We start from the raw sequence: 20,437 nt of genomic DNA on the forward strand, positions 1-20,437 counted from the left end.
CCAGTTTGGAAGATAGCATATCTGAGATCATTAATTTTTGCTTTTCTCAACTCCTGATCTAGTCTTATAACATAGGCTTTGTCAGACTCTAGATTGAATTCAAGTCCCTTAATACCAAGATATGTTCTGATCTTTGTAGTATTAGGCTTCATATCAATAATATCACCCTTGTGATCTCTGTACTTGGGACAGTATTGCTGTCAGACTTTACAGAATAAAGCTTCTTCTGTCTCTGAATTTGAGTCTTCAAATAATTTACAGCACTTTCTGTTATTCTGTCATTCACTTGAAGTAAGAATAAAACATGTCCTAATTCCTCAAAATACTTCAGTGGTATAGCATTTTCCCTTATACGGTAAACCCTTCCATCTGTCATGAAATATAACAAGATGTGTTCTTTCAAGAAGGTATGGTAGACTATCTCTACAGATTCTAGTTGATTTAATCTTTCAGGAGTTGCTCCAATACCTGGTTCACTTAAGGAAGTTGGATCATTGGTTGTATTTGATAAGTGGATTGTATATCCACTTGGAATGCTTTATTACAAGCTTAATTGGTGTTTTGGACTCAAGTTGTTGGTATTTTGATGTGTTTTTATGTTATTGCATTTCAGGTATCAGTTATATGAAGAAAAGAGCTTTTAAAGGAAATATGATAAAAAATGATCAGAATTGGAAGCCAAGGCCATTGTCAAGTTGTAGAGAATCTCGTTAGCTTCGCGTGGGCAGTTGAATCGCCTAATTCTGACGAGTAGAACTCAAGTTATGGCCAAAACAAGATTCATCAGAAATTTTCCTAGTCAGTAGCTGAGCGCCCGCTCAGCAGAGCTGAGCGGCCGCAGGGGAGCTAAGCGCCCGCTCAGGAGAGCTGAGCAGCCGCTCAGGGCGCGGCTGGTCGCTGATTTCGCTGAAAATACCTTTTTGAGTGGAATTTGACGATTTTAAGGGTCCAGGTCCACTAGGGGCGTATATATACTAAAAAAAGGTTTTCATCATCCGGGAAGATTGGGATACCAAGGAGAAGACCTAAAAGCACAGAACAACTCCGAAAAAAAGATCTTGTTTTCAACTTGTGATTCTTTGAATTAGTTGTAACTTTGGATGCTCGTTTTCGTTCTTGTTGAACCTATATCTCGTTTATTCGTACTTTAATCATTATTCAATTTATTAAGACCTTGTTATGAGTTCGATTATGGGCTAATCGTTGTCATGGGGTTCTAGCGGATTTACTTATGGATTTCAATAATTAATTGTTTCGATATCTTGCTGTGTGGTGATTGATTGATATCTTAGTATTGGTTGTCCTTATTCGTCTTATGTGCGTAGCTAACATATAAGATAGCGTGTTAATCTCTATTGAAGCGACAGTGAATATAGAGGTTTAGAACTTGCCATGCTAGCATAGGTTCATGTATGTGTATGCATGATTAGTAGGTAACTCTAACTGTTTAACTTATCCTATGTAATCATTATGGATAACTTGTGCTTAAACCGTTATGTTGTCAATTCTATAGACGTATAGGGTCTCAATATAATTGGTGCCTATTTAGCCTCTATCTCTTTTGAGGATGTCTGGTAGAATGGTACTCGTGCAATGAAAGTTGGCGTTTATTAGTTTCGTGTTATCTGATTAGTGTCATCACCATCACATGTTAAGGTTAAAAACAATAAGGCTATTGAATGAAGTATTTAATGAAGTTAGAATCCCATGTTTGTCATATATAGTAATTTAACCTCAATTCTCTTAGTTAATATTATTTAGTATAATCTCTTAGTTTAATCAAAACCCAATTTGTTATTTATCTTAGCATTGAGCGATAACCATACATTGTTGCATATGTGCATAAATTGAACTTAACCTAAACAAGTCTCTGTGGGAATGAATCTGATTTATATCTTATACTACTTGCGAACGCGTATACTTGCGTGAATATTAGCGCATGTTTTCGCCCTAACAAGTTTTTGGCGCCGCTGCCGGGGACTCGGTGTTAATTTTTAGTTTATGTGCTTGTCATCAGTGGTCGTTAAAGTTCACTGACTCGGATTCTTTTACTTTCACGGTTTATTTGTTTGTGTTTCAGGTACTCATTACAATGGGAGATCCAGCAGCATGAACGAAAGCCTTGATGGATTTTTCTCAACCCAAGATCAATGACATTCACTCTAGCATTGTCCGGCCAGCTATCACAACTAATACCTTTGAGATCAAGCCTGACATAATTCAATGGGTGCAGAATTCAGTCCAGTTTGGGGGTTCTCTAACGGAAGATCCCAATACGCACATTAGGGATTTCATAGAGATCTGCGACACCTTCAGGCTCAATGGTGTTTCTGAAGATGCTATTAAGCTGAGACTTTTCGCATTCTCTCTGAGGTACAAGGCTAAGAGCTGGTTACACTCTCTACCATCTGGTTCGATTACTACTTGGGAAGATCTTGCTCAGAAGTTTCTTACTAAATTCTTCCCTATGGCGAAGACAACTGCAATCCGGAATGCTCTTACTTAATTTGCACAGTAATCAGGAGAATCTTTATATGAAGTTTGGGAGCACTACAAGGAGATAATTAGGAAGTGTCCTTATCATGGAATGCCTGATTGGATGATCATCACTTGTTTTTACAATGGGTTGGGAGCACAGTCCAGACCCATGCTAGATGCAGCATCAGGTGGAGTATTATGGGCAAAGAGCTATGAGGAAGCTTATGATCTAATTGAACTGATGGCTGCTAATGAATATCAGTATCCAACCCAGAGATATCCGCATGGCAAGGTAGGAGGAATTCTTGAAGTGGATACAGCTACAGCTATCACTGCTCAACTAAAGGCGTTGTCTATGAAGATCGATTCTTTGGCTAACTATGGTGTTAAGCAGATAATTAGTGTTTGTGAGCTGTGTGCAGGTCCGCATGCGATGGAACAATGTGCTATATCTAGTGACTCAGCTCAGTTTATGAGTAACTTTCAGAGATCGCAGCAACCAGTTCCAAACACTTATCATCCTGACAATTGGAATCATCCTAACTTCAGCTGGAACAACAATCAGAATGCGATACAACAGCCGTTCCAGCAATTTGAAAATAAAGAATTCAATCCTCTTGGTTTTCAGTAGCAACTCGCATCAAGACAACAACTCCAACTTCAAACTCATGATGCAGGTCATTCGAATGAAAAATCTAAATTGGAGGAGTAGAGGCTTATGTTCAAAAACCAGGCTCTTATATACCAAAGCCAGGCTATTTCTATCAAGAATCTGGAAAACCAAATAGGGCAAATTGCTAATGCCTTATTGAATCGACCACCAGGAACGCTTCCTAGTGATACAGAAACAAATCCAGGCAAGAGGGAAGTTGAAGAATAGGTGAACGCCATCACCTTAAGGTCTGGAAAGGTCACAAGCCCCCAAGTTCAGCAAGACGAAGAGCCTGAAAAATCTCAAGTTTCAGAAAATACAGTTGTGGTTGAAGAAGATGTGCAGAAGGAAGTAGAGGTGGAACCAAGGAAGACTACTGTGGAACACACTCCTCCTGAGGGTAATACAGGGGAGAAACAGATCTATCCTCCACCTCCTTTTCCAAAGAGGCTGCAGAAGAAAAAGCCAAATAAGCAGTTTGAGAAGTTTTTGGAGGTGTTCAAGAAACTTCATATCAACATACTTTTTGCTGAAGCTCTTGAACAGATGCCTAGATATGCGAGGTTTATGAAAGGTATTCTCTTTCGGAAAGTGAAGCTCGATGACTTAAAGACCGTTGCTCTAACGGATGAATGCAGTGCTGTGTTGCAACAGAAGTTGCCTCCGAAGCTTAAAGATCCTGGAAGCTTCACTATTCCTTGCACCATCGGAAACTTGTCATTCGACAAGTGTTTATGTGATTTAGGAGCTAGCATCAATCTGATGCCCTTATTTATCTTCAAGAATCTTGGTCTGCCTGATCCGAAACCAACATACATGACATTGCAACTAGCTGATCGTTCCATCGCTTATCCACAAGGTATAGTGGAGGATGTCTTGGTCAAGGTGGATAAACTCTTCTTCCCTGCTGACTTTGTAATTCTTCATTTCGAGGAAGATAAGAAGATTCCCATCATCTTGGGAAGACAATTCTTGGCTACAGGGCGAACTATGATCGATGTGCAAAAGGGAGAGCTTTTGATGAAGGTTTACAATCAAAAGGTCACTTTTAATGTGTTCAAGGAAATAAAGTTACCCACAGCTAAAGAGGAGTGCTTTAAAATAGACCAACTGCAGGTTTTGAATGCACCTCCGTGGGAGAAGAAGTTGGATATGCCATTCGATTCTCTTGGGTTACCAGAGCTAAAAATTTCTCAGGAGCATTTTGAACCATTTATTCAAGAAGCTCTCATACTTGAGCTCAACTGAAAGCCAGATCACTTGAGTTATTTATTCTTAGGTGCATCCCCTGACAAGGGGTTGAGATATATCTTTGATGATGTAGAGGGTAGCCGAACAGATCCTCCAATGCCTATAGAGGGTTCTTCTCATATGCAGCAGGTAGTTGATAGGACTGGTGTTGGTGATGAGCAGTACAGGCGAGTAATTAGGCGTATTGAGGCCATGCACGACATTCACCGTCGTTTTGCTGCAGATTTGACACATGCTTTCGGTACTGTTGTTCGAGACACTGGTGGCGAGGTTGATTAACCACCTGATCCTCCACCCGACGAGGGTGATTCTTCCGATAACTAGGTATGCCTGAAATCCTTATTATTACCTTCAATGAGGACATTGAAAATTTTAAGTTTGGGGGTTATAATGTAAGGATTAATAGTGTGTGTCCATATAGATTTATATAGATTCATGTTGCATGTTTAGTTGTAGTTCATTCATATTTTTGCATGATTGTTCATTTAGGACATATTTGTTTGTTTTTATGTGATTTCATATAGTTGCATTTGCATGCATATTTAGCATGATCCCTTAAGATGAACTATGATATTTGATAAGTTGATGTTGATTTGAGTGTGGTGATGACGAATAGAGGGATATTTAAATCCTAATAAATTGATTTGCAGGCTAGAAACACTTGTAATTTCGCTAAGTCTTAGAATATGCTTAAGGGCTAGATTATTGTCATGGTTTGATGGTTTTCGAGGTTAATCTATTTCTTATGCTTAGAATCCATGATAGGCTCTTAATGATAAAAGACATGAATAGATAAAAATTGGAGATAAAAATTGGAATTCATTGCTAGTTCTGGTTAGGCGTCAAATGGCTAGTAGTCGTCTCGTATTGTATGCGAGTAGTCTAGGGTTGAGTAAGCTGGAGCGAAACGCACTTGCTCAGAAATTGGAAAAAAAGAGAAAAAAAAGAATATGGTTTCAATGCACAATTGATCACGAGTGGGCTCTTTGGTATTCAAGTTATTAAGTTCTTAGGGGACTTTGTGCCTAGTGACCTAAGGATTTTATAGTCTGGGATCCGCTAACCTAACGCTCGCTACATGGGTATTATTGTATAAGTCTTTTGGGACCTCATTCATTGCATGATCAAATAAGCATCTTTGTTATGTGTTCAATAATAGTGTGAATTCTTATAACTCTAGTAGAAAGGAGGTGTTGTGAGCCATAATGTGTTTATTGTCTATTCTGTTTATAAACTTTTGATTGTTTTGATGATAGATAAGTTATGGTTATTGATCTAGTATCGAGAGATATCTGTTAAGCATTCCACACACGAACATTTCTGGTTTGTGAGTTGGTTTGTGGGATTTATTCGAGCTCTATTTAAAGTCATTACATTCTTAGAGGCATTGGCTTATTCATTAGGTTATGTTTATTCTGAGGGAATCGATTGCATTATCATTTAGTTGCATTCACGTAGTTACATTCATGCATTAGGTTTGTTCTATAGTTTTGAGTCTGTTTATGCTTGAGGAAAAGCATCGATTTACGTTTGGGGGTGTGATAAGTGGATTTTATATCCACTTGGAATGTTTTATTACAAGCTTAAATTGGTGTTTTGGACACAAGTTGTGGGTATTTTGATGTGTTATTGTGTTATTGCATTTCAGGTATCAGTTACATGAAGAAAAGAGCTTTTAAAAGGAAATATGATAAAAAGTGATCATAATTTGAAGCCAAGGCCATTGTCAAGTTGTAGAGAATCTCGTTAGCTTCGCGTTGGTAGTTGAATCGCCTAATTCCGACGAGTAGAACTCAAGTTATGGCCAAAACAAGATTCATCAGAAATTTTCCCAGTCAGTAGCTGAGCGCCCGCTCAGCAGAGCTGAGCGGACGGTCAGGGCGCGGCTGATCGCTGATTTCGCTGAAAAAGCCTTTTTGAGTGGAATTTGACGATTTTAAGGGTCCAGGTCCACTAGGGGCGTATATATACTTAAAAAAAGGGTTTTCATCATCCGGGAAGATTGGGATACCAAGGAGAAGACCTAAAAGCACAGAACAACTCCGAAAAAGAAGATCTAGTTTTCAACTTATGATTCTTTGAATTAGTTGTAACTTTGGATGCTCGTTTTCGTTCTTGTTGAACCTAGATCTCGTTTATTCATAGTTTAATCATTATTCAGTTTATTAAGACCTTGTTTTTACCATGCTTTCATTGGAATCCATGGTGACGATGAGTTCGATTATGGGCTAATCGTTGTCATGGGGTTCTAGTGGATTTACTTATGGATTTCAATAATTAATTGTTTCGATATCTTGGTGTGTGGTGATTGATTGATATACTAGTATTGTTTGTGCTTATTCGTCTTATGTGCGTAGCTAACATATAAGATAACGTGTTAATCTCTATTGATACGACAGTGAATATAGAGGTTTAGAACTTGCCACGCTAGCATAGGCTCATGTATGTGTATGCATGATTAGTAGGTAACTCTAACCGTTTTACTTGCCCTACGTAATCATTATGGATAACTTGTGCTTAAACCGTTATGTTGTCAAATTCTATAGAAATATAGGGTCTCAATATAATTGGTGCCTATTTAGCTTCTATCTCTTTTGTGGATGTCTGGTAGAATGGTACTCGTGCAACGAAAGTTGGCGTTTATTAGTTTCGTGTTATCTGATTAGTGTCATCACCATCACATGCTAAGGTTAAGAACAATAAGGCTATTGAATGAAGTATTTAATGAAGTTAGAATCCCATGTTTGTCATATATAGTAATTTAACCTCAATTCTCTTAGTTAATGTTATGTAGTATAATCTCTTAGTTTAATCAAAACCCAATTTGTTATTTGTCTTAGCATTGAGCGATAACCATACATTGTTGCATAGGTGCATAAATTGAACTTAACTTAAACCAGTCTCTGTGGGAACAAATCTGATTTATATCTTATACTACTTGCGAACGCGTATACTTACGTGAATATTAGCGCGTATTTTCGCCCTAACAAGTTTTTGGCGCCGCTGCCGGGGACTCGGTGTTAATTTTTAGTTTATGTGCTTGTCATCAGTGGTCGTTAAAGTTCACTGACTCGAATTCTTTTACTTTCACGGTTTATTTGTTTGTGTTTCAGGTACTCATTACAATGGGAGATCCAGCAGCACGAACGAAAGCCTTGATGGATTTTTCTCAACCCAAGATCAATCACATTCAATCTAGCATTGTCCGGCCATTTATCACAGCTAATACCTTTGAGATCAAGCCTGGCATAATTCAATAGGTGCATAATTCAGTCCAGTTTGGGGGTTCTCTAACGGAAGATCCCAATACGCACATTAGGGATTTCATAGAGATCTGCGACACCTTCAGGTTCAATGGTGTTTCTGAAGATGCTATTAAGCTGAGACTTTTCCCATTCTCTCTGAGGGACAAGGCTAAGAGATGGTTACACTCTCTACCAGCTAGTTTGATTACTACTTGGGAAGAACTTGCTCAGAAGTTTCTTACTAAATTCTTCCCTATGGCGAAGACAGCTACAATCCGGAATGCTCTTACTCAATTTACGCAGCAATCAGGAGAATCTTTATATGAAGTTTGGGAGCGCTACAAGGAGATGCTTAGAAAGTGTCCTCATCATGGAATGCCTAATTGGATGATCATCACTTGTTTTTATAATGGGTTGTGAGCACAGTCCAGACCAATGCTAGATGCAGCATCAGGCGGAGCATTATGGGCAAAGAGCTATGAGAAAGCTTATGATCTAATTGAACTGATGGCTGCTAATGAATATCAGTATCCAACCCAGAGATATCCACATGGCAAGGAAGCAGGAGTTCTTGAAGTGGATGCAGCTACGGCTATCACTGCTCAACTAAAGGCGTTGTCTATGAAGATCGATTCTCTGGCTAACTATGGTGTTAAGCAGATAATTAGTGTTTGTGAGCTGTGTGCAGTTCCGCATGCGACGGAACAATGCGCTATATCTAGTGACTCATCTCAGATTGTGAGCAACTTTCAGAGATCGCAGCAACCAGTTCCAGACAGTTATCATCCTGACAATTGGAATCATCCTAACTTCAGCTGGAACAACAATCAGAATGTGATGCAACAGCCGTTCCAGCAGTTTGAAAATAAAGAATTCAATCCTCCTGGTTTTCAGCAACAACTCGCATCAAGACAACAACTCCAACTTCAAACTCATGATGCAGGTCATTCGAATGAAAAATCTGAATTGGTGGAGTTGAGGCTTATGTTCAAAAACCAGGCTCTTATATGTCAAAGCCAGGTTATTTCTATCAAGAATCTGGAGAACCAAATAGGGCAAATTGCTAACGCCTTTGAATTGACCACCAGGAACGCTTCCTAGTGATACAGAAACAAATCCAGGCAAGAGGGAAGTTGAAGAACAGGTGAACGCCATCACCTTAAGGTCTGGAAAGGTCGCAAGCCCCCAAGTTCAGTAAGACGAAGAGCCTGAAAAATCTCAAGTTTCAGAAAATGCAGTTGTGGTTGAAGAAGATGTGCAGAAGGAAGTAGAGGTGGAACCAAGGAAGACTACTGTTGAACACACTCCTCCTGAGGGTAATACAGGGGAGAAACAGATCTATCCTCCACCTCCTTTTCCAAAGAGGCTGCAGAAGAAAAAGCCCAATAAGCAGTTTGAGAAGTTTTTGGAGGTGTTCAAGAAACTTCATATCAACATACCTTTCGCTGAAGCTCTTGAACAGATGCCTAGCTATGCGAGGTTTATGAAAGGTATTCTCTCTCGGAAAGTGAAGCTCGATGACTTAGAGACCGTTGCTCTAACAGAGGAATGTAGTGCTGTGCTGCAACAGAAGTTGCCTCCGAAGCTTAAAGATCCTGGAAGCTTCACTATTCCTTGCACCATTGGAAACTTGTCATTCGATAAGTGTTTATGTGATTTAGGAGCTATCATCAATCTGATGCCCTTATTTATCTTCAAGAAGCTTGGTCTGCCTGATTCGAAACCAACATACATGACATTGCAACTAGCTGATTGTTCCATCGCTTATCCACGAGGTATAGTGGAGGATGTCTTGGTCAAGGTGGATAAACTCTTCTTCCCTACTGACTTTGTAATTCTTGATTTCGAGGAAGATAAGAAGATTCCCATCATCTTGGGAAGACCATTCTTGGTTACAGGCCGAACTATGATCGATGTGTAAAAAGGAGAGCTTTCGATGAAGGTTTACAATCAAAAGGTCACTTTTAATATGTTCAAGGAAATAAAGTTACCCACAGCTAAAGAGGAGTGCTTTAAAATAGAGCAACTGCAGGTTTTGAATGCACCTCCGTGGGAGAAGAAGTTGGATATGCCATTCGATTCTCTTGGGTTAGCAGAGCTGAAAATTTCTCAGGAGCATTTTGAACCATTTATTCAAGAAGCTCCCATACTTGAGCTCAACCGAAAGCCAGATCACTTGAGTTATTTATTCTTAGGTGCACCCCCTGACAAGGGGTTGGGATATATATTTGATGATGTAGAGGATAGCCGAATAGATCCTCCAATGCCTATAGAGGGTTCTTCTCATATGCAGCAGGTAGTTGATAGGACTGGTGTTGGTGATGAGCAGTACAGGCGAGTAATTAGGCGTATTGAGGCCATGCACGACATTCAGCGTCATTTTACTGTAGATTTGACACATGTTTTCGGTACTGTTGTTCGAGACACTGGTGGCGAGGTTGATTGGCCACCTGATCCTCCACTCGATGAGGGTGATTCTTCCGCTAACTAGGTATGCCTGAAATCCTTATTATTACCTTCAATGAGGACATTGAAAATTTTAAGTTGGGGGTGATAATGTAAGGATTAGTAGTGTGTGTCCATATAGATTCATATAGATTCATGTTGAATGTTTAGTTGTAGTTCATTCATATTTTTGCATGATTGTTCATTTAGGACATATTTGTTTATTTTTATGTGATTTCATATAGTTGCATTTGCATGCATATATAGCATGATCCCTTAAGATGAACTATGATATTTGATAAGTTGATGTTGATAGAGGGATGTTTAAGTCCTAATAAATTGATTTGCAGGCTAGAAACACTTGTAATTTCACTAAGTCTTAGAATATTCTTAAGGGCTAGATTGTTGTCATGGTTTGATGGTTTTCAAGGTTAATCTATTGCTTATGCTTAGATTCCATGATAGGCTCTTAATGATAAAAGACATGAATAGATAAAAATTGGAGATAAAAATTGGAATTCATTGCTAGTTGTGGCTAGGCGTCAAATTGCTAGTAGCCGGCTCGTACTGTGTGCGAGTCGTCTAGGGTTGAGTAAGATGGAGCGAAACACACTTGCTCATAAATTGAAAAAAAGAGAAAATAAGAGAATATGGTTTCAATGCACAATTGATCACGAGTGGGCTCTTTGGTATTCGAGTTATTAAGTTCTTAGGGGACTTTGTGCCTAGTGACCTAAGGATTTTATAGTCTGGGATCCGCTAACCTAACGCTCCCTATATGGGTATTATTGTATAAGTCTTTTGGGACCTCATTCATTGCACGATCAAATAAGCATCTTTGTTATGTGCTCAATAATAGTGTGAATCCTTGTATAACTCTAGTAGAAAGGAGGTGTTGTGAGTCATAATGTGTTTATTGTCTATTCTGTTTATAAACTTTTGATTTTTTCGATTATAGATAAGTTATGGTTATTGATCTGGTATCGAGAGATATCTGTTAAGCATTCCACACACGCACATTTCTGGTTTGTGAGTTGGTTTGTGGGATTTATTCGAGCTCTATTTAAAGTCATTGCATTCTTAAAGGCATTGTCTTATTCATTTGGTTATGTTTATTCTGAGGGGATCGATTGCATTATTATTTAGTTGCATTCACGTAGTTACATTCATGCATTAGGTTTGTTCCCTAGTTTTGAGTTTGTTTATGCTTGAGGACAAGCATCGATTCAAGTTTGGGGGTGTGATAAGTGGATTTTATATCCACTTGGAATGCTTTATTACAAGCTTAAATTGGTGTTTTAGACTCAAGTTTTTGGTATTTTGATGTGTTTTTGTGTTATGGCATTTCAGGTATCAGTTATATGAAGAAAAGAGATTTCAAGGAAATATGATAAAAAGTGTTCAGAATTGGAAGCCAATGCCATTGTCAAGTTGTAGAGAATCTCTTTAGCTTCACGTGGGAAGTTGAATCGCCTAATTCTGACGAGTAGAACTCAAGTTATGGCCAAAACAAGATTCATCAGAAATTTTCCCAGTCAGTAGCTGAACGCCCGCTCAGGAGAGCTGAGCGGCCGCTCAGGGTGCGGCTGGTCGCTGATTTCGCTGAAAAAGCCTTTTTGAGTGGAATTTGACGATTTTAAGGGTCCAGGTCCACTAGGGGCGTATATATACTTAAAAAAAAGGGTTTTCATCATCCGGGAAGATTGGGCTACCAAGGAGAAGACCTAGAAGCACAGAACTACTCCGAAAAAGAAGATCTTGTTTTCAACTTGTGATTCTTTAAATTAGTTGTAACTTTGGATGCTTGTTTTCGTTCTTGTTGAACCTAGATCTCGTTTATTCGTACTTTAATCATTATTCAGTTTATTAAGACCTTGTTTTTACCATGCTTTCATTGGAACCCATGGTGATGATGAGTTCGATTATGGGCTAATCGTTGTCATGGGGTTCTAGCGGATTTACTTATGGATTTCAATAATTAATTGTTTCGATATCTTGGTGTGTGGAGATTGATTGATATCCTAGAATTGGTTGTGCTTATTCGTCTTATGTGCGTAGCTAACATATAAGATAGCGTGTTAATCTCTATTGAAGCGACAGTGAATATAGAGGTTTGGAACTTGCCATGCTAGCATAGGTTCATGTATGTCTATGCATGATTAGTAGGTAATTCTAACCATTTTACTTGCCCTATGTAATCATTATGGATAACTTGTGCTTAAACCATTATGTTGTCAAATTATATAGACATATAGGGTCTCAATATAATTGGTTCCTATTTAGCTTCTATCTCTTTTGTGGATGTCTGGTAGAATGGTACTCGTGCAACGAAAGTTGGCGTTTATTAGTTTCGTGTTATCTGATTAGTGTCATGACCATCACATGCTAAGGTTAAGAACAATAAGGCTATTGAATGAAGTATTTAATGAAGTTAGAATCCCATGTTTGTCATATATAGTAATTTAACCTCAATTCTCTTAGTTAATGTTATTTAGTATAATCTCTTAGTTTAATCAAAACCCAATTTGTTATTTGTCTTAGCATTGAGCGATAACCATACATTGTTGCATAGGTGCATAAATTGAACTTAACCTAAACCAGTCTCTGTGGGAACGAATCTGATTTATATCTTATACTACTTGTAAATGCGTATACTTGCGTGAATATTAGCGTGTGTTTTCGCCCTAACAGTGTTCTGCACTCTTCTTTCATCAGCACTACCCAATTCAAATTTATCTCTTGCTTCATTTCCAGTAACCACTCTTGCTTCAAAACCACTTGCTGCAGTCTTCAAAGGTTGAGTCTTTTAGGCTTTAGTGAATCCTGGTAGGAGTAACTTTGAGGATTTAACATGAGCAATGTTAGAGGTTTCCTTTTACTTGTCTTCTGATATCAAGCCAAGTTGAGCTATGTCAGAGGTTGCTTGCTTCATTGTTATATCATAACTAACTATATCTTGACTCTGAACAACTTGAGCCATGTCAGAGGTTGTCTTAGAAATCTTTTTTGAAGTCAGAGTAAGATTAGCATTTTCATCAGAAATTTCTTCATCCATAAGAGGCACATAAACCTTTACAGGTTCACCAACTTTTTCTTTGCCCTTGGACCTTAGATCTATCTGCAATTGTGATTTGGCCTTGATTGCCATAGGATTTGTCCTTTCTTTTATCACAATGCCTTTAGCCGTAGGAAGTTTCTTTTTAACAACAGAAACTTCAGATTTGGAGTTGACCTTTTCTAACTTAAGTCTAGCTTCTTCTTCCATTAGACTCTCAAAGTCCATTCCTGGATTTTCTTTCAGAAATAACTGTCTTGAAATTTCTTCATCAAGTTCCAAAAATTCATCAGAACTTATCCTTTAACCAGTATCAGAAGTTATTCTTCTCCCAGTATCAGAACTTGTTCTATGCCTTGTAGTTCCAGCTTTACTTGATGAAAGACCTCCACCTTGACCATGACCTGCACCCATTCCAGAGTTTCCCGGGTCATTACCATCATCCTTTTTCTTCAGTGTCAGTTTGCATTTGGACTTAATTACTTTCTCCACCTTTTTGGCATCAGCAGGTAAAAGAAGTGAGAGAAGCAATTCCACCGAGGATTGAATCTCATTGAGTTGAGTTTGCTGAGAAGCTTGATTTTTCAAAATTTCATCAATCCGAGACTGTCGCTTCTCTTGGGTTTTCTCAATATTGGTAATTTTGTCAAAGGAAGGTTTGAAAAACCTTTTCTTGTCTAGCTTGACAACTGTATCTTGCTGATTTAAGGTTTCTTGAATCTTGTCGACCTTGGCCTGAGTTACAGAGTGTTGACCCTGAAGGTGCCTTGTACTGAGTGCAGTAACTCTGAGCTGAGTTTTGAAATCAACATTAACTAGCATCTCATCAGCTTTTACCAAGTGATCAGCAAGAATCTTTTCAGTAGGAACAAAGGTACCTGTGTTTCACTCCTTAGTCCACTCCTGTCCTCTAGGAGTTTCAGACCAAGGCACTGGTGCTTCCCCTGTAACAAACTTTTTGACTATCTCAGCTTTTGAAGGAGCTTGTAGAGGTGCATGTCCAGAAGGACCAGCTGCATCAGCATCTAATTTTGTAGCAGCAGTACCAGTAGCATCAATATTTGCAGCATCAGAACTTACAGAGTCAACAACTTTAGCATCTTCTGATAAAAAAACAGTATGAGAAGCTATAGAGGCTTCAACATCATCCTCTAAGGGCTGATCTCCAACTAAGTTCTGATCAACATCCATATTCTGATGCTCACCTAAAATCTGATCTTCAGTATTTAGATGTAGAGAAGGTGTTGTAGGCAATTCTGGATTAAAATCAGCATCAGGATTTGGTGTTGTTGGTGGAGTGACTTGAGTTGGTGGAGCTTCTAGATACAAAACCTGAGGCACTTCCAAGTTATTAATGTCAATTTCATCACTTGGCCCCTGGGTATCAGCATTTACTGGAGATACTGGAGGTGTAGGAATGTGAGTAGTTTCTGGCTCATGTAATGAAGAGTGATGAGTTGCATGAGGGTCTGGATCAATAATAGGAGAATTGTGAGCTTCAACAGAGTCTTGTGAGATCAGAGATTCCTGATTCCCTTCCTTAGTTGTTGCTTCCATTCCTTTGCTAGAATCTTCAAGCCTTTTTGCCAATGTTTTGAATCTTTTAGCTTCTAATGAGACTTTAGGAGCTGTATCATCAGAATTATGCTTTCTAAACCTTTTTAGGGGTCTAGAACTCTCAATATTAACATCTTTCTAAGAAGAAACCTTCTCAGCTTCTTGAACAATAGGTTCTGATACAGGAACCTGTTCCTCAACATCTGATTCATCTCACAGAATGAATCTCCTTCTCTTCTATTGTGTCTGAGGTACTTTCTTAGTCCTCTTAGGTTTGGAAGATGAAGGCTGCACTGTAGGATCTGAAGTTTGAGGTTGAGAAGTTTTTGGTGGTTGAGTAGAGGTGGTAGGTGCTGATGGATAAGGTTCAGATGGTTGAACATCAGGATATAGTGCAGTGTACTTAATAGGATCATAGGTTATTAAGGCTTGTTTGACAGATAAAGGAATTAAGAGGGGTCTTAACACAGCTTTCTTATTATCAGTAGATAATAAGTCAGTAAAATCTCTTTTAGCTATTCTGAATGATGAAATTAATTCACCATAACTTTGGGGCTTATTATCACAACAGAAACTATAAATAAGCTGACAGAATCTAGCAAAATAAACAGTAGATCTATCTTCATGCATTCTGTCCCCAATAAAACCTAAAACAGTACTTGCATAGTCAAAATCAGTTCGATTTATGAGAGCATACCCGATTTGTTGGCTGAATATGGGAATTGCATCAAAATTAGAACATTTGTTTGCAAAAGCTTTAGTTATGCAATCAAAGAAGAAACTCCATTCCCTCCTTATAAAAGATCTCTTCAATTGGCCCAGCTTTGCCAATGCCCTTTCATATCCCAGACTGGCCATCATGTTTTGAAGAACTTGCTCGTCAACAGTAGAATAAACACAGTTCTCAGGTAGCTGCAGTTCTTGGCGAACCGTAGACAATGTCACAACATACTCATCCTCACCTGATGAAAAAATAATACTTGGGGACCCTTGAGCACCACCATCATCATATACACCGCTTCTCCAGAACTCCAGTACTTGAGTACCAAAGATTGCTTCGGGTTCAGTCAGAGCATACCCAATATCAGAACTAGCAAGAAAGTCCTAAATGAAGTGAAGTTCAGAGAAGTTAATAGGAACAAACGTAGCTCCATCAAAAATTATGTCCTTGGGTGCCATGAGAAATAGTGAGAAAGAAAATTACCTGTAAGGTGTTTGAGAAAATGTCTGTATGAAAAATCGTCATTAGATGAGAGAGAATAAAAGTAAAAAAGAGAGAGATAAAATATGAAAGTAAATAAAAGATTTTACAATCTTTTCTCTCTTTTACTTATACACGGTAGAAAAAGTAACCGTTGAGACACCTGTCAGACATGCAGCAGTAAAAGATAATTAATGGGCACGGGTATTCAGTAATCATTACTTATCACATGCAGTTTTTCAAGGAAAAACCGTTCCACTTACCAAGTAATCCCATTAATCAAGGTTGTTCAGTTTTGTTTTAAATTTTAAAACTGTTCCCACTTAATTTTTTTTATTACTGCCTTACCTATATTTTGTAAAATTATAACCAATGAGAGAATGACCATTAATAAACCAAGTGAACAAAGACTGCCACGTCAGAATCAGAACTTGATTTGTATCAGAGCTAAAAAGGTCATCAGAATATGGTTAGTATCAGGATTTAAAATGTTATCAGAATATCAAACGACTCAGAGACAAAATCTTGCATAAATATAATATTTCATTAATATATTGAGCAAATACATTTCTTGAAATTTAAATTACAAGCTTAAAAGTACAAGATTGTCCTAAGCTACAAATGCTAACATCAACAGCTTTAGTCCTAAGCTAAGAAGCCAGACAAAGCTGATGGTGAAGAGAAACAGATAGCAAAAATTATTTCTTCTTCCTACTCTCAACAAAAAGAACAGCAAGACGAATAATATGCTCCTGCTGTCGGAGAGCTTCTCTCCGTTCCTCTTCCATACGCTCAAGATGGCGATGGTAGTCCATGTAGAAGAACAAGAGGTCTGTGAGGACCTCTTGGGGAACTGAGTCCCAGACATCATCAGGAATGTCAGTGACATGCCATTCCTGCTGCCATTCAGGACATCTCAAATTGATAGTAAAAGTGTCATAGTTCAGAACTAAGTTAAAGTGAACCCTGTTTGTGATGAGTGAAAAACGAAATGAGTTTGAGAGTTTGAGAGAAAATGAGAGATGTGTTTGCTGGAATGTGGTGTTGGTTTATATAGCCAATAGAATGCCAAGAGATGCAAGAAAAATTAAATGGTTATAGGTAGAAATAATTTTACCTCGTCTCCCAAGACTGATGAGAATAATAACAACCATTGGAAGTTTAAAACATGATTTAATGCGCACACGAAACAAGTAAAAAATTATTGTGCATAGACGTGTACCACTAACCCAAATTATGTTGACTGTTAATATCTCACCCAAACATATTCTGATTTTAAATAAGACTGTTTCAGATTTTAACCACAAATAAGCCAAGTAAAGAATCAGAGTTTAATATCAGAACTTAGACTTATATCAGAACTTAACAGTCATCAGAACATAATTTCTTATGAAGGTTGTTCAACATATACTTCCTTTTTCAATTCTCCATTGAGAAAAGCACTTTTCACATCCATTTGAAAGACAGTAAACTTTTTGTGAGCAACATAAGCCAAAAATATCCTTATGGCTTCCAATCTAGCAACTGGTGCAAATGTTTCATCATAATCAATTCCCTCATGTTGAGAATATCCTTTTGCAACCGGCCTTGCTTTATTCCTTGTAATTATGCCATCACTATCAGTTTTGTTTCTGAATACCCACTTTGTACCAACAACAGATCTGTTCTTTGGCCTTGGCACTAGGGTCCAGAGTTTGCTTCTTTCAAATTCATTTAACTCTTCCTGCATTGCTTGCACCCAATCAGCATCTTGAAGAGCTTCTTCCACTTTCTTTGGTTCAGTCTGAGAAAGAAAAGAATTATAGAGACATTCACATGAAGTAGATGTTCTAGTTCTGACACCTGCATCAGGATTTCCAATTATTAAATCAGGTGTATGTGATTTAGTCCATTTCCTTGCAGATGGAAGGTTTTCTCTAGAACTGGATGCTCCCCCATGATCCATGTTGTCTTCATCAATATTTTCTGATGCTCCCCCTGAAACTATGCTCTCTGAGTTGGATCCTTCTGAATTTAAGTTATCTGAACTATCAGAACTTGGCTTATTAGAACTTGATGAATCAGAACTTGAAGAGCCAGTTGTATGTTCTGATGCTTCTTGAGATGTGGTTGTTTCTTCAGTATGCTCCCCCTGCACAGGTGCATCTTCCTTTGGTGTAGTCACCACAGTTTCAATAACATCAGAGTTTAATCCATCAAAGTTTACAGTATTAGGATTTAGACTGTCAGGATTTTTAGTATCAGAATTTAAGTCTTCATTTTCAAATCTCAACTGATCATGATCGTTGAAATCTTCTTATCATCAAAGGAGACATTGATAGATTCCATGACAACCCTTGTTCTTAAATTGTAGACTCTGAAGGCTTTTGTGGAAAGTGGATATCCAACAAAAATTCCTTCATCAGCTTTTAAATCAAATTTGGATAGCTGTTCAGGGTGAGTCTTAAGAACAAAACACTTGCATCCAAATACATAAAAATACTTCAGATTTGGCTTCTTTTTCTTCACCGTCTCATATGGTGTCTTTCCATGCTTGTTAATGAGTGTTGCATTCTGAGTAAAACAAGTAGTCTGCACAGCTTCAGCCCAAAAATAGGTTGGTAGCTTTGCTTCATCAAGCATAGTTTGTGCAGCTTCAATAAGAGTTCTATTCTTTCTTTCAACAACTCCATTTTGCTGTGGAGTTCCAGGAGCAGAAAATTCATGATTTATTCCATGGTCTTTGCAGAACTCTTCCATGATCAAATTCTTGAACTCAGTGCCACTATCACTTCTTATGATCTTCACAGAATCTTTGACCAATTTATCCAGTTTCTTGACATGATCAATCAAGATAGATGTTGTTTCACTTTTTGTGTGCAAGAAATACACCCATGTGTATCTGGTGAACTCATCCACTATGACCATAGCATATTTCTTCTTTGCAATAGACATGACATTCACTAGACCAAATAGATCTACATGCGGTAGGTGATAAGGCTCAAGAATTGATGATTCAGTCTTGCTCTTGAATGAAGATTTTCTTTGTTTTGCCTTCTGACATGAATCACAAAAGCCATCAGGAGCAAATACTGATTTTGGCAGTCCTCTCACAAGATCTTTCTTGACTAATTCATTTATATTGTTGAAATTTAAATGAGAGAGTCTCTTGAACTCACTGTTAGGTTTTTACCATTGCCATGATTAGATATTTCATATTACGAGCTTCGTTTTGATATGTGGTTCGCTTAAATCCGATGTACGGTTTAGGAGAAACGACCGTTTTAAGTAACGACGTTTCGCGAACGAACCATTACCCCTCGCCTTACTTTGAAACATTGGTTAAGGCCCTTAAATGACTAATTGGATTATGAAACAATTATGTAAAGTGGGTTAGACAGTTGGTAGGGTACTCGCGAAAGAATCTCCTTAAAACTCTTAATGGTTAATTTATTAAAAATGGTGGAGCCGAGGGTACTCGAATGACTTATGTGATTCGTTAAGCGTAGAAGTGACCATAAGCGAACGTTAGGGTTCAATTGGTTAAAGTCTAGTTTCTTAAGCGACCGGGGTTTAATTCCGACTTATGTTATTGTTCATAGGTTATCAGACCCACTCTAAGCTTAAGTCTATCCGGGAGCACTCAGGCAAGTTTTCTACCCGTTATATTGTTGTTGTGATATAAATATATGTATATGCATTATCTTGTGATAAGTGCATGATTGTTATTAGCAAATCTTACGATATATTGGAGCATGTAATATGGTATATATGCATGTCTGTTTCGTAATCTTGATATCTAATTGTTGATTTAATTGCTTATAAGTTGCATAATACTTATGCTAGAGATAAGTAGTAGTTGCGTATACCCTTAGTATAGGGGACCCAAAGGTGAACATTTTTCTAAACCGGGAGTCGATGTTCCCGAGTATAATATATATATTTATATATATATATATGAATAGTTCTCAAAACCATTAATCGAATAAATTTTATTCGATAACTTTATTTTAATTAATGAATATTAGTTTGAATATTCATTCGAGGACTTATGACTCCGTTTATTTTATTTAATGAATATTATTTGGAATATTCATTCGAGGACTTATGACTCCGCTTCTTTTATTAAATAATATTCTTTATTTTATTAAAGAATTATATTTCGATAATCAAAATTATTTTCGATTATTCAAATAAAGATCGTACTTTCGTATAAGTATATCTTTGGTTATTTATTATTCATTTCAAGTATGAGTTTTAAAACTTCTACTTCAAATTATTTATATAGAGATTATCCTTATGAGAATATTATTAAAATATTATTTAAATAATAATATTCAGATATTTTCTAATATATCGGGACTGATTTATTTCATTAAATCAGCATTACTCCAAACATTCTTAAAAATATTTTCGAGTCTTCAAAATAATTTTAAAAGTTAGAGCGGATCCCAAAACTCATTTTTATATTTAAGATCTTTCTTTTGAAGGGGATTTAAATACTCGCTCAAAACCCGATGGATCCGGCTCTGTGGTGTATTTTATATTCGCAACAAGGTTGCTATTTTGTTAAA

General features: G+C 37.6%; 2 non-coding genes across 2 annotated transcripts; both read right to left on the reverse strand.

The window, feature by feature from the left end:
• Nucleotides 1-2,482: 2,482 nt before the first annotated feature.
• On the reverse strand, nucleotides 2,483-2,589 carry LOC141721981 (small nucleolar RNA R71). Its single transcript, XR_012575020.1, has one exon. It is a non-coding gene; the product is annotated as a small nucleolar RNA R71 (small nucleolar RNA).
• A 5,307-nt stretch (nucleotides 2,590-7,896) lies between these two features.
• On the reverse strand, nucleotides 7,897-8,003 carry LOC141723028 (small nucleolar RNA R71). The gene has a single exon (XR_012576021.1). It is a non-coding gene; the product is annotated as a small nucleolar RNA R71 (small nucleolar RNA).
• Nucleotides 8,004-20,437: the final 12,434 nt, after the last annotated feature.

Source organism: Apium graveolens, chromosome 4 (genome assembly GCF_009905375.1).
Source record: "Apium graveolens cultivar Ventura chromosome 4, ASM990537v1, whole genome shotgun sequence".
NCBI lineage: Eukaryota > Viridiplantae > Streptophyta > Magnoliopsida > Apiales > Apiaceae > Apium > Apium graveolens.